This window comes from Prionailurus viverrinus, chromosome A1, assembly GCF_022837055.1.
Source record: "Prionailurus viverrinus isolate Anna chromosome A1, UM_Priviv_1.0, whole genome shotgun sequence".
NCBI lineage: Eukaryota > Metazoa > Chordata > Mammalia > Carnivora > Felidae > Prionailurus > Prionailurus viverrinus.
In genome coordinates, this window is record NC_062561.1 from 85054024 (window position 1) to 85064817 (window position 10794).

At 41.9% G+C, this 10794-nt stretch overlaps 1 pseudogene; it reads right to left on the minus strand.

Annotated features, from left to right (window-relative positions):
- Positions 1 to 3745: 3745 nt before the first annotated feature.
- LOC125163857 (5'-AMP-activated protein kinase subunit gamma-2-like) lies at positions 3746 to 5148 on the minus strand (annotated as a pseudogene).
- Positions 5149 to 10794: the final 5646 nt, after the last annotated feature.

The window sequence follows — 10794 nt, forward strand, 5'->3', positions numbered from 1 at the left end:
ACTGTCAGAAAATTCTTTCTCAAAAATAGCTTTAGGGACACCTGGTTGGCTTAGTCAGTTAAGAGTCCAACTTCAGCTCAGGTCATGATCTCACAGTTTGTGAGTTTGAGCCCTGTGTTGATCTCTATGCTAACAGCTCAGAGCCTGAAGCCTACTTTGGATTCTGTGCCTCCCTCTCTGTGCCCCTCCCCCACTTCCTTGTTCTTTCTCTCTCTCAAAATTAAACATTAAAAATAAAAAAAATAGCTTTAAGCAGTAAAGGAAAAATTCTAGTTTCCTTTTCCACATGTTAATGAATTTCCATCTTCTCCATCTTTTCCCCTTACCGTTTGCTGAAAATGAACTTTAGATTTGAAAACATACAAAATTTTGAGAACCAGTTGAAAAATACCTTGATAATTAAAGGCATTATAAATTAGTGCTTACAGGCACTGTATCAAAGGAAATTGGATCATTTGCAACTACATGGATGGAAGTAGAGCATATTATGCTGAGTGAAATTAGTCAGAGAAAGACAAATATCATATGACTGTACTCATATGAGGACTTTAAGATACCAAACAGATGAACATAAGGTAAGGGGAACAAATATAATATAAAAACAGGAAGGGGGCAAAACATAAGAGACTCTTAAATATATGGGGTCCTTGGGTGGCTTGGTTGGTTGAGAACCTGACTTCAGCTCAGGTCATGATCTCACAGTTCGTGAGTTCAAGCCCCACATTTGGCTTCTGTGCTGACAGCTCAGAGCCTGGAGTCTGCTTTGGATTCTGTGACTCCCTTTCCTGCTCGCATTCTATCTCTTAAAAAATAAATAAACTTAAAAAAAAAGAGACTCTTAAATATAGAGAACAAAAAGAGGGTTGCTGGAGGGGTTGTGGGAGGGGAGGGGATGGGCTAAATGGGTAAGGGGCATTAAGAAATCTACTCCTGAAATCATTGTTGCATTATATGCTAACTAACTTGGATGTAAATTAAAAAAATAATAAATTAATGAATTAAAAAAATGAAATTGGAAAGTTAAACCTAATTATGTGAACAGACATAAACTGGTCATTTGGGGAAATATTGATTGCAAAAATGTACTTTTATAACTCATGTTACAAACCTATGTTTTCTAATATTATGAAGATCAACAAGTTGGCAATCTACATCTCATCTGAATATGTTCAAAGAAAGGTATCCTCCAGACATAGTCCCCTGTTTCAATGCTGGCCTAGAGAAGGAATACGTATAATAGCTGAAAGGCAGGATTAAGCATGTCTGGTCCTCTATAAAATCACAGCACTGGCATATTAAATTTAGGAAGGAAAGAACTCTTCTGACTTTAAAACATGATATTATACAATAAGCTCCAGAATCACTTCACTTATTTAAAAGACTTACTTTAGAATTATGAAAGAAACTGAGTGTTATAAAATACTCTCACATATTTGTATAGAATTTCTTAAAATGATGACACTAATATTAGCTGTGTCAGTTTATACTAATAAACTGGTGTCCTGTAGTGCATCCCAGCTTTGCAGATTGGATCAAAGTAAAGTGATCATGAAGCTTATGGCCATGGTGTACTGAGAAACACATGTCTGGAACTTCATCACTGAAGACCACAGCTTAAGACAAAGTGCTCTCCTTTCTCATCCACTCAATGGCTACAGAGCAACCAGGTGTTGGGGATATAAAGACATTGAATATCTGAGCTAACAAAGGGCCCATCAGCAGTGGGAGAGACAGATACACAAACAGATTGTTCTAACACACTGTGGTCAAAGACCCAAGAGTAAAAAGTTAGAAAGTATCATTAGAAGCTGTTATTTTGAGTGATGACTAAATAGTAGATGAAGCAGCCAAAGGTTGAAAGTGGATGCCAATGGGAAAATGTACTATTGACTCTTGTAGACTGCTGAATGGCATGTGAAAGTTTATGCACATATAAATTTGATTATTTTGAGAAGAGGAAACTTTAAAAATCAAAACAAATGACAGTGTTGTTGGTTGATAAAGAGGGACATCGGCTGTATGTCATGCCAGAGGAAACCTCTCTCACCCTAGAAGGAGACAAGTGAGCTGAGGAGCACAGGGTTTAGATGGGTAGAGAAAGTTTAGCACCTTAAACCAATATCAAAAATGTGTTCAAGAACCTTCCATGTTTGTCCCCACTGTCATATAATAAGCTCCCATGTATTACTTGTTGAAAGGTTGAGGTGCCAAATGGAGCCATCTCGTCCCAAGCAGATACACAGGGTCTGGAGGTCTGGAAGGGACAAGAGTCCTGAGCATCACAGATTCCATATTATATATATTCATATATAGAGCGTTAATATTTTCAGAGCACTTACATGAGGAAGCATTGTTTCTCTTCAACCACATGAAAATACTACATATGCCATAATAAAGTTTTAGAAAACAATCACATCAGCAGTCACACATACATCATGATTTTACATTTCAATACCTAACAAAGAAATATATACATCTTCCCAGCACTATGTTTCCCCATAAACACTGCCTATTTCCAGTCTAGCACATGTTTTCTAACTTGCTTGTAGAAACTACAGCTCTTAATCTCTAACAGCAGATATTTTGGAAGTTCCATTCTTTCCAGATTCAAATTTAAATGAGGAACTTGCCATTTTCAAATAACAACCAATTTTTTTTTAAAGTTTATTTATTTTTGAGACAGAGAGAGACAGAGCATGAATGGGGGAGGGTCAGAGAGAGGGAGACACAGAATCTGAAACAGGCTCCAGGCTCTGAGCTGTCAGCACAGAGCCCGACGCGGGGCTCGAACTCACAGACTGTGAGATCATGACCTGAGCCGAAGTCAGCTGCTTAACCGACTGAGCCACCCAGGCGCCCAACAACCAATTTTTTTAATGGGTATGGTGAAGCTTATCCAGCACAATGTGAAGAAATATTGCATGTAAGTAAAAATCATTAAAGCTATCAAAAGAAATCTTTACATTATAGTTGAGAACACTTAAAAATAAAGCTGCCATTGAAGTTTTATAAAGCAACTATTTATATTAAAATTATAGGTGTTCAACAAATCTGATGAAAAGACTGATTTGTGGGGTTCCTGGGTAGGTCGGTTGTTTAAGCGTCCAGCTTCAGCTCAGGTCATAATCTCATGGTTTGTGAATTTGAGACCCATGTACAGCTCTGTGCTGACAGCTCAGAGCCTGGAGCCTGCTTCAGATTCTGTGTCTTCCTCTCTCTCTGCTCCTTCCCTGATCACACTGTATCTTTCTCGGTCTCTCAAAAATAAATAAACATTTAAAAATAAAAAAAAATAAAATAAACTGATTTGGTAAAGGTTCAAAGAATTTCACACCTCACTACTGTATGGCTCCAGCTGCAATGGGCCACAGTGATGACATACCGCATGTTCTGACATAGGCAGTAGGTCTCAATAGGCCATGCACTCCCCTTATGTCATATTACCTATTACAGACCAGTGAATTCTTAGAGATGAAAAATATAAAAATTTCAGGACACTGCGTTTTAATAACATACAGCATCAGAAATTGTTCAGAAGAAGGTCTGAAAAGAGTCTTTTAATGCAAGCCTGAATCTTCAAGCACATAAATGTATTTCTTATGCTTGATTTCAACATCACTGGAAATAGATACCAATCACCAATCCCTGATATACATTCTTAATGAGACCCAGAAGAATCCTTGTTCAAGTTTTCCTACAAGGGCTGCTCCATTCACAGTGGACATTCTGTTTCTGTCTCCCTTTGTTAACACCTGCAGGTGTGAGTATAAGAATCTGTAGAATGTTTGACAGGGAAAAGAATCTGTAGAATGTTTGACAGGGAAATATTACCCATGATGCTATCTGCATCATTCACTACCAGCAGCCCATGCACCTCAGCCCACCATATGCTGTCCAGGATATCTCCTGTATCTCCAGATTACTGCACCTCACAACACCCATGAAATGCTGTGAGAAGTGCTGATGGGTCTGGGCCACTGTGATATCTAGGTTAGGGTATGTTTTTTCAGCAGCAAGATTAATTACATAAGATTTAGAGTAAATATCTACAACTTTTCATGACTCATGCAACATAAGCAAGCCTGATACTTGTTTACACAGAGGTTCAAGGCTCCACTGAAAGGCTCCACTGAAAGGCTCCACTGAAAGGCTCCACTGAAAGGCTCCACTGAGTGTCTGGGTGGATAAAGGCGATGTTGTAGTGGGTCCCAAATGCAAGAGCATCTAGGTCCCGCTTCATGAAAGCAGACTTTGGAATATCAGACACACAAACCTGAGGAATTTGAGGATTACATTCCACTTATAGGATCAACAATTGGCAATGTGTGGATTTTCATTTTTGATCAAGTATACAACATGAAAGAGGCTTGCATCTGAAGCTGTATTCACTGAAGGTAAATGTTTCTTGCAAATAAACTCCCTCCAAGTTTCTGTCCTATGTTCCTCTAATTCATAAAATGTACCATGATGGATAGTATCTACTGGTGTATTTATGAATTCTAATTGTTAGCATTCCTACAAGATTTTGTTCTGAACTCTCCCACAGTGATGCTGCTGGAACACCATTGGCTTCTAAGATAAAGAAGGCCTTTCTAACTTATCATGCACTACCTGAGACAACAAGTTTTGAACTGGTTGGACTGATGTGGTAACACTTATGTGACCTCATGAATCTCCTGTAAACACACTTTCTGAGTCTTGTGCCTCTTCTTCCAACTGGAATTTTTCAGTGTGCCAGTTTCCTGGTCCATGGAGATATGGGGTTATGGAAGGGAGTGGAGGGTACCAGAGAGGGTTTGTGGGCACATGGGTGCGTGGGGGATACCAACCAGACCAGGGATGAGGTGGGACCAGTGGGACATGAGGGTGTGCAGGGAGAAATGGAGCTATGGTGGAGAAGGGATATGGGGGTGTGGGAGTATAGATAAGGGAACTGGGAGTGTGGGGAGGAGGAATGGGGAGGAGTGGGAATGGGGGAAGGGGAGACTCGAGAGTACAATGGGGGCATGCAGGTGGGCGGTGCAGAGATGCGAGGGTGCAGGAAGGAGGAGAAGGTGGGAGTGGGATTGTGAGAGACTTGGGGGTGCTACACAAGGTAAGTGGGGTCAGCAGTGTCTGGGACAGTGCAGGAGTGCAGGTGGGATGCATGGTGTGCTGGTGCCCAGGTTATCAAGGCTGAGGGGAATGTGAACCACGTGCTTGTCAGCTCCTTGACACAGAAAGAAATCTAGTAGTTCGCCTCCATTTGGGGAAGTTCTAGAGGTGGATACTTTACCTTCTGGTTGCTTTTTTCAACTGCAGCTTCTTATCTGTGTCTCAAGGCAGACAAATCTGCTTACAGCTCTCCAGAACTATCCCTCCGCACTGAGGTTGGCATGCTGAGGGTGGGATCCCCTGTGTTATTGGGTCTCTGTCTCTCTTGCCTCTCTCTGTGCTGTATCTGCATCTTACCTTGTGCTGAATCTATTTGGAGGGCCCTCACCTCCTCTTCAGGAGAAACTCCTCCATAAATAGATGTAAATGTGGTGTGTCCATGGAGGAAATGAGTTTACCTCCTCACCTTAGATTAGGTGAGTTAGGTCCCCATCTTGGACCCCGACTCATCTTTATAAACTTGCTCGAGCTATTTCACTTGTTAGTATCATCTTCCTGTCTGTGAAATAGACCTTTTTTTTTTTGATGATCTAATAGGATTACATGTCTAAGGTTACTGGCACACAGTAGGTACTTATTAAATGTTTCTTCTTCCTCTTGTCCAACATTGTGCCTTCCAAAACAAACATGACCCTTGTTTTTGCAGATACAAATTGCTCCTCCCACCCTCAATGTGTGAAATTTCTGAGCAGAGTTTGAGAAAACCCACCCTCCTCCTAGGCTTGGCACCTCAGGTCACCACAGGTCACTTTGACAACTTTACCCATACCACTTTCTTGCTTTCTCTCCATCTAGTCAACTGAAATGTGAAAATGACTTGCTCCAGCCTCCTCTATCAACCCTCCTCCATGGAAGGAAGCTAACTTCAGAATCCATCAAGGTTCATTCATAACTTAGCAGCCAAGATTAATACTGAGAGTTGGAAAGTCTTCCCAAGGTTTTTAGAAACCCACTGCTAATGGTTTGATTTTGGAGAAAATGTCAGTAGAGGGCCTATGTGGAAGTTTGAAGTTGAGAACTGTAGGCTTAACAAAGCTATAATATGGATTATGAGCATCACACCCTGAGGTGAGTTTCCATCAAATCTTGCAGCAGGAATCAGATGTGAAATGGACAAGGACAAAAGGGCATAATATTTGTTATGTGCCCACAGTGTAAGCTTCAGGGTAAGGATAAGGGAACTGATATAGGACTTTTCCATTAACCTTCAAACAGTTCCACAAAGTGGCCATTTTCTTGTTTATTCCTATTTTATAGATGAGGAAAGTGACATTGGTTGGACTTCATTTAACATGTAGAGGCGATGTAGCATGATGCATAAAAGGAGGCTATAGAGCCTACTGGGCTTGGATTCGCATCATAGCTCCACTGCTTCCTAGCTGTGTGACATTGAGTGAATTATTGAACTTCTATGATTTTCAGTCATGTCATCTACAACATGGAGAGAGCAATGCCTACCTCATAAATTTGTTTGAAGATTAAAATGACATAATAAACATTAAATCCTTAGCAGTGTTTATAGCACATGGTAAACACTTAAGAAATCCTGGTTGTTCTTATTTTTACTATTATTGATGTTATTGCCACAAATCATGTGCTAAAAATATGCTTTGATTCAAACCTAAATCCTTCTGGATCCAAAATGAGAAGAAATAGAACCATAACTATGTCTAGAAGAAAGCTGGTCATATTATTTCCTTCAAGATTTTTACAACAAATGCATTATGGAACTGGAAAGAAGAAAAACAAATACCATATTATTATTTAATTTGTGGAATTTAAGAAACAAAACAGAGGAATATATGAAAAGGGATGGAAGAGGAGAGAGGGAAACAAATCACTAGAGACTCTTCATGATAGAGAACAAACTGAGGATTGATGTGGGAGGTGGGTGGGAGTTGAGCTAGATGGGTGACGGGTACTAAGGAGGGCACTTGTTGTGATGAGGAATAGGTGTTGTAAGTGTTGAATCACTAAATTCTATTCCTGAAACCAATATTGTACTGCATGTTGGCTAACTCTAATTTACATTAAAAAAAGAAAAAAATATGCTTGACTTCTTTATTAATACCAGACTTGGTGCTGGTCACTGGAAAAACAGAATAAATAAGACAATTCCCTTTAGGGATTATAGGCTAGAAGAGTAAGGTAAGTTGTCTTATTTGTCCCCATGTTTTCACCTTTCCTTCCTGGACACGGCCCTCCCAGTGGACCACATTTAATTTTCTTTTCAAATGGGCTTGGCTGTTTGACCGGCTTTGGTCAATGGGATGTGAATGGCATAGTTGGAAACCACGAATTTTACTGGCCCGATCTTAGGGCCAAGTTTTGTCACAAACTGTTTGTGAGGTCTCAGGTCAGAAATTGTCTATGCAGAAATACCTGTGTGCAGACATTCTGTTTCCAATTTCCTTTCTATCAGAATGGCACTCACCTCAGCAGCTGTCCTTGAGTTCTAGAGAAGTCAACATGTGTAATAAATTTGACTATGATGGGCAGGTTGTGCTGAGTGTTACCTCCCTGTAGTATCCTTTCTCAGAGCCATGGAGACCCTTGCTCACTCTCTGGAGAATGCAGTGAGTAGTGTGGTGCAGCGGTGACTATGATCCTGAGCTGTGCATTACAAATACCAGAAACTCTTCATTTGCATTCCAACACATCTATTTATTTAAAACTGGTAGACACCCTGAATGTCATGCCACTCCCATTCCAGAAGCTAAATCACACACCACCACAGCTTTTCTTCTATGTCCTCCTGGGGTAAGCATGTGTCATGACCTCTGTCCTTTGAAAATGTGGCCTGGAAGTGAAAAATTCCAAGGAAGCACTGAATTTGGAAAAAGAATCTCTGAAGCTCAGGGACATAAGCCTGGCCCTGACATCCCCACCTCCAGTTTGGATGACCTCTCCTTAGACTGAAGGAGCTCAGCCTGTGACTCCTCTGCTCTCAGGTCCTGGGTCTCCTCCCTTTCTACCAGCCCCTGTCTCATGTTGGGCCATTTCCATGGAGCCCTGGCCCTCTGGCAAGGTCTTTCAATATTGTCCTTCAGGTACACAAAATTAAAAAGCAGATTTTACATACTTTGATGTTCTTTTACACACACTGTGAGGGAATTCTTTAGCTTAGACTTTTTTGGAGAGTTAATTACCACTGTGCCTGCCTGTGTTAAAAGCCATTTGTATAAATGTGAGCTTTGTACCCAATTCTCCCAAAGCTGTATCTATGGCTTTCATTCCCAAAGACAGCTTCCCAGATGCAGGTCTTTCTCTTGTCCTTAGTCATGGCAGAGAGAACTCCCCAGAAGATAAACTCTCTCCAAGTGATATGTTACCAGGCCATCAGATTGAAGTTGGCCTCAGGCCTGCAGGTCATAGACTCACCAACACCTGGGCACAGAGATCCAATGTGTGTACTGAAATTTGAATAGCTGAAAGCACCAGTTGAGTCTTGGCATCCAGCCATGAATCACTGACATGTGGGAGTAAACCCCCAACAGATGGAACAACCTCTACTTCCACAGGGGACCCTACACCTTGCCCTCTGCTGGAGGGAGGATTTGTGCCTGAGCAATAGCCTCAAATTCCTCATGTCTGGGTACACATGCCCCACCTTTCTGGGTTTGGGTTGTTCTTCCTGCTGTGTCCTGACCTTCCATGTGCCTTACAGAGTCACAGATCGTGTTAGGGTGGAAGGGGCCCTGGGTCCAGTTTGTCCATTTCTGACAATGGGGTCACCACTTGGGGGCCAAGAACGTGTTCATGTCCAGGGCTATTAGGAGGCAGTGGGAGGTTTCTGAGGCCCCTGTCCTCACTGCCTGCAACTTCTGGGCTCATGTTCATGGAAGGCAGCATGGGATGGGTGGGGACTGGTAGCAGACTCCTCCAGCCAGCTCCCCTGGAACAGCCAGTGATACTGAATTGCACAGGCAGAGAACAGCTCTGAGAACAGTGAAGGAAAGCCTAGGGCTGGACCCTCACTGTGCATGTGGGTGGGTCTTAGAGGGTGAGGGATGGGTAGGCAGCTGGCTTTACTGTGTGCAGTGTCTGCAGGGGCACAGAGGTGCAGGTGTCTCTCCGTGTACACAGTTAAGTTTCCCTTTGCTGAGCATGGAGTGTGTTGTGAAAACCATACAATTAGAAAAGGGATGTGGGCTTGTTTCATGAATCTCTGAGGGCAGGTTGGGGGCTGTCCCTTGCTGACTGTGTGGTAAGGAACCATTGGCATGGGAGGGGCAATGTAACCCTGTCTCTCTACACTGAGAGTCTTGAGTGCCTGGATTTTATAATGGCCTACTGCCCCTAACATCACTTACAGCACCATGTGGCTCTCAGCATGGGCTGGCTTACAGGACCAATCACCAGATGGCTGTCCCCTTCATTTTCTGAACAATCAGCAGGTGGCTCTCAGCTGTGGTCTCACTAAATTCTTCAATCATTAAGCAGATCGACCAGCCATTCATCAGACAGGTTGCTGGGCCAATCACCAGGAAACTCTCAGCGTTTTCTAACTCAAATGGCCAATCACAAAGCAGCTCTCACAATGGTGTCACTCCTGTGTCCAATCACCAGGCGGCTCTCACCCCACCCTCCTTCCCTCATTCCCCAGGGACCATCATGGATCCTGCAGTAGAGGAAACAGCATGAACGCACGTCCTCTCCCCATATCCCCTGTGGCACAGCCTTCCTGTCCCAGGTGAGAAACTGTAGGTGGGACAGTAACCTGAGGCTCACAGGTCCCGGGGGATGCAGTGTGATCAGGGTTGGACCTGTCCTGCATCGGTTGTGTTTCTTGTGTCATCAAGCCAGGCTCTTAATCCTGAGAAGAGGTCAGTGCAGGTGTCTCATTTCAGGTGGGTAGGATGCACCAAAGTTGGGGTGTGTTTGGATCCAGTTTTTAAAGGGAATTTCTGTGGAAACAAAAGGAAGAAAGGTTGAGATTGGAGCAGATCATAGACTGGAGAAGATTATAACCCCAGGTCTGAGTTCTGGAGGAATTGGAGAGAGGGGGAGGGAGAAAAAATAAATGTGTTCATTCTGCTGACTAAGGTATCATTTCCCAAATTGCTGTAAGTCATAGTTAGCTGGAAAGGAAAGGTGTTCTTATATCTGGCAACAAAATACTAAGGAAACAGCAACAAGTTTTCCAACAAGTCATAACAATTCTGATCATCTGATAACAATTCTGATCATCCATAGTTTATTCGCTCATGTAATTAATTTTTGCACTTTCAAATTTTTAAATTAGTCCTAGAAAGTTTTACCCAGGTCAGTTTTATGACCTTAACATTAACAGAAACCTGTTCTCTAGGATCTTTTTCATGAACTCCTTGAAGATGAAGCATTTTTGCAGTAACACTTTTGTGAAAAGATTTGGGTAAAAGAATAACTGACTGTAAATTGTAAAAGACTTAAGATTGGCATGGATAAAAGTTTTCTTGGATAAAAGTTTGCTTAAGATTGGCATGGATAAAAGTTTGGTCATTACAGACCAATTGAGGAAATTTGGTTATTTTAGTACAAATATTTTAACACAGTAACCAGAATTACAGGTGTTAACAATACATGAGGACATATCAGATCTCTGAGAATTTTGTACAGTTTCTGGGCTGCTGACATTAATACACGTATCCACATAAATAA